The sequence below is a fragment of the Festucalex cinctus genome, chromosome 1 (genome assembly GCF_051991245.1).
Source record: "Festucalex cinctus isolate MCC-2025b chromosome 1, RoL_Fcin_1.0, whole genome shotgun sequence".
Taxonomy (NCBI): Eukaryota; Metazoa; Chordata; class Actinopteri; order Syngnathiformes; family Syngnathidae; genus Festucalex; species Festucalex cinctus.
This window is the reverse complement of record NC_135411.1, coordinates 53,407,730-53,412,268: the sequence shown is the minus strand read 5'-3', so window position 1 is coordinate 53,412,268 and position 4,539 is coordinate 53,407,730. Positions and strand designations below refer to the sequence as shown.

The 4,539-nt window shown below is 42.3% G+C and overlaps 1 long non-coding RNA gene across 1 annotated transcript; it reads right to left on the bottom strand.

Moving 5' to 3' along the window:
* Positions 1-679: 679 nt before the first annotated feature.
* On the bottom strand, positions 680-2,382 carry LOC144002011 (uncharacterized). Its single transcript, XR_013278651.1, has 4 exons — positions 1,481-2,382; positions 1,197-1,342; positions 1,086-1,119; positions 680-1,004 (listed from the first exon to the last, which is right to left on the bottom strand). It is a non-coding gene; the product is annotated as an uncharacterized LOC144002011 (long non-coding RNA).
* Between the last annotated feature and the right edge of the window lie 2,157 nt (positions 2,383-4,539).

Here is a 4,539-nt window from a genome sequence, read left to right as displayed (position 1 = left end):
AAACAGACTAGTCGACTATTTAAATTAGCCGTTGACAACCGTCATGACTAGCTGACTTGGCAGCCCTAGTTACGATCAACATGTCTAACCAAGGTCAAGTCCGTCTGTGAAACTAGTATCTGGGTGCAGTGCGAATGGGATTCGTTTCAAACCTGTTCAAATTTGGGCATTAGTCCATGACACTATTTCATGTTCTTGTTATGACAGAAATGTTCACCAAATTTTGTGTTGATCAGTAAAAGTGGTGTTGAGGGCTCGTTGTTTTCTGTAACTTGTATTGCTCATGTATTCCTTAACTCTTTGACTGCCAGCCATTTTCGGAAAAGGTAACCCCTATACTGCCAGCTGATTTACAGAATTTTACCGATCTTTCAAGCTCCACAGAAAATGTTGTGTTAGGACTATGGAAACGCGGATACTACCAAATGAAAGATTGAAGTCTCATCTTTCATCTATAAAAAAAGTTTGTTTCTACCTTATTCGGATCTTCAGTAATCAACAATAGAAAACAGCTTCGTTTCACCCAAATCCTCTATTTTCTTCCAAAATACGGAGAAATCAAGCTTTTTGTGAAACGATGTTGTTTCATGCACTCTAGTGAATTTGGCACTTTTTTTTTTGCATGAGTGATTCTACAAACACCTAAACTTCTATAAAACACTACCCCAACAATAAAAAATGTTTTTTGATTGCAAAATAACAGTTTATTTACATGCAACAGTAGCAATCCGAACAAACAATTTGGAAAACTCTTTGCAAACTATTTACACGTGCGCAACAGTTTTTGTCAGTCTGCTTCTGCATGGACTGATTTGCGTAGAGGTTGGTATGATGAACGATGTGCTGGAGAAGTTCATCCGTGATGAAGAGCTCCAGGATGTCAGCTGGCAGGTGGGAATTCAGCTCTGCTGCAGCATCCCTTGGTCCTGGTTTTGCAGCAAAGGGGAAGATGGTTGGCTGCCAGCCGAATTCATCAACTTCAAGCCAGCCAGAATCTTTGGGATCTGCAAATATACATTTCAATATCATACATTATTTTAGAGCACTGTGATGCAATGTGTGTGTGTGTGTGTGTGCATGTTTACCTTTTTTTCTTCGATGTATTGGTTGATGCACATTCTGTAAATTATAGAAGAAGTTTACCATCAAATATTTTATTAGAGCTGTGGAGAATCTTTTTGTTTTTTTCTTTTTACCTTTGTTCTGCTCACTGTGAGAAGGGTCACTTTGGGCCCTATGAGGGGGAGCTTGTTGCGGTGTATTGAAAACGTTTTTGTTTTTGTTTTGTTTTTTACCTTTCTTTGTCGTAGAACAAGCGGTCGGACGTTGCTGTGAGCACGATCTATAAAACATACATTCACGTTTGTATAGGTAATAGATGTTCTAGTGTATATCAGCACATTTACACACGCTGCTAGCAGATCGCCGAAAAGTTAGTAAAGTAATCTTACTAGCAATCTCTTAGCATGTTAGCGCTTACCTTCACGTTCTTTGGAAGACTGTCCAAGACTGTCTTGCAATCGGACCCATGATGAAACGTCATCTGTGCAGACGTGCTCAGTTGTGCACCACTTTTCTCCGGTGTTAGCATCGCTAGCCGGTGGGGCCTTCGGACGTGGTCGAAACAGCCGCGTCACCGCTTCAACTATGACTTACCTCCGTCATCACTGTGCTCTTGAGCACTGGTCGATGCTTTTGAGCTTTGAAAATAAGGATCAAGCGTGAGCCTTTTTGACTCCCTTAGCCAAGTTAGCCATTCTCTCCCCCTCAACACTCTAGCTCCGCCTCTCTCCTTCTACTGTTGTCTCCTACCCGATCTTGTCCAAAAGACTCATCACAGCCATCTAGTGGCCAGGAATACTCATTCTAGTAACCCGATCGGCTTGATACTTGGAGCACAGCTGCCCAAGGCTTTCCTCCACCCGTTTCCATAAAAAAACATAGTAGACGTCAATTAACGTCTATGGCGGCCAATTCTAGGTTTATACTGAACGTCATTAAACGTTTATGGCGGTCAAAGAGTTAAGAAGTTCAACAATTTAGTTTAACACAAGCACCTACAGAAGTCTCTGTTTCGCACCAACCTGTTGACAACTGCAGGTGTTGACTGACACACACACACACGCATTCGAACACATGAGGCGAGGCGTCAAGGGGGAGCTAAAGACAGACTTTGTTGTCGCGGCGGCGGGCTCATTCGCGAGTGTGGCGCTCCCCTGCTCAGCGCGTTTGAAATCCGCTGGATGGAGATAATTGAGCTCGAGATGCGTTACACGTCAATGTCATACTCAAGGACGCAAACACACGCACATACAAGTTTGTGGCACTATCTTTGTGGGGCCATCCCATTGACATAATGTATTTCCTAGCCATTTACCCTAATCCCAACCATCTCAAATGATTGCCTAACCACAACCCTTCCCCAACCCCAACCATAAATCAAATCAAACCTAATCTCTAAAACCCAGTCTTGACCCTCAAAAAGAGGTGTAATGTTGTGGGGCCCTCTAAAATGGCTGCACAAGGACAAGTGGCCCCTACAACTCTGTAAAATCCTGGAATATGGGCTCGACCATGTAGCAAAAACAAAGAAACACAAACGCATGCATGTGTTTTTTAGTAGATTGAAGCTTAAGGTATATTTGTTTGCTCTATTAGGATCCAGTCGAAACAGTTGGACGTTGTCAAATTGTGTATTTTTTAAACATGTCAATAATTGCTATGAGGCGGTGAGTAAATGCTGTGAGCGCTTCAAACTCGTCAGAATGTTTCGACTTATGTACCGCCACCTTTTTATGTTTGCGTGTGCGGAGTGTAAATTTCCAAATTGATTTCAGCGTGCGGTATGAAAATCGATTTGGCCAGCTGGGCTACATAGACGCGAGGCCTCTCCCCCGAGACTCAAAACAAGGTCGTTCAATTTGCATTTTAATTATAAACGACGACGTTGCGCCGAGTGCGGCGTCAAAACAGATCCTCGCTCGCCTGTGTCGCCTCCAGCTCTGCTCGGTACGGACATGTGGCCTTTACCTAAGACTCAAGCCATGCATCCTGTTTGTTATTGAAGTTTGGAACCTGATATTCATTTACTGTTAGAAAAAGAAAGTTGGAAGAAATGAGTTCCTGGTACAAGTTCCACTGATCAACCTGCAACTTGGTATATATGCCTATTATACTTTTAGGCGCAAAAAGTCTCAAGGACCAATGCCTGAATTTATGCTGCATTCGAGGAAAGTGGGAAATCTGACTTTTCTGACTTCAAACCAGAAATTGTGTACAGGCATGCTAACCTTTCCTTTCTCACGGTATTTGTGATTTCACAAACTCCCAAGAATACATCTTGTACCGAGCCCGTTGATTTTCACCGATCCGAACCATTGGTGGTTCGGACCAATCACAAAGCAGTATTGTGTTTGGGGCCAAGATATGCAGCTGTTACGAAAGCAGGAAGTGTCGACGCCAGGGGAAACAAACAAACAAACCTAACATGGACAAATGGACACTGCAAATAATTCTGTTCTCCCAGAATTACTCACCATTTCCTTGTTCAATTGTTCCTAGTTCACAGTGAGAGGCGCTCTGTGCATTTTTATCTGATAAAGATGTGTGTGCTTGTTTTTTCCTAAAACGAGACCGAAGACAACATTTTCATCCGTTGCTGGGATTGGTCAGAACAAACGTCACATTGTCCAGTCAGCTCAAAGTACTGCATAGATAGACTGTCCCGCCTTTCCCGAGCAAATCACTGTGGCACAGTCCCAGATTGATAACGTGAAGAACTCCCTTGAGTGAATCACAATTATCAATCTGGCTATTGCCAGGTTACAGGAACGCCCCCTTGAACTCGGAAATCCCACTTGCAAAGTCGGGGGGGGGGAAAGTACCCCAACTTCGCCGACCGACTTCAATGTGACATCACTCTACAATGCCTACCCCTTTGGAAACACAGACCATGAATGGTAAAATACAATTTATTTGAGTATAAAACTAGATAGCTTTCTTCATTTATAAATATTCGACATAACTTCACATAACACAACGTACGTGACAGTATGCCGCTATCTCCCTGCATGAAATTATACAGTGAACTACTGAACTGTATGGAATGCTTATGAAATAAGATGAATACATAAATGAAACAAAATTGCGAGACGGCAAGTTTGCTGCAGGTTAAAATGTGTTTTGAGCACCAAAATAAAAAACAATTCTTTACTATCCGCAATTTTGGTTGTTGACTTTCATTTTTAGGTCGGAACTGGGAAACGCCAACTGGGATAAATCTGACTTCCGACCATCCTCGAACGCAGTATTAAAAGAAAAGTCAGCCATTTTGTTTAAATTAACCATTAGGGGCCAATTTCCTCATTAGCGCCTATGGGAAGTTAGAAAAACTAAGGCCACAAAACCTGTTTCACAGATCGGCATAGAATTGGTTGGGCTTTCTATCACAACATTACAAATTGAAAGATGCCAAAAATTGAATTAGAAGGTCAGCCATTTTGGGACAATTTTCTCCTTTCGATGGAAATTGTGAAAATT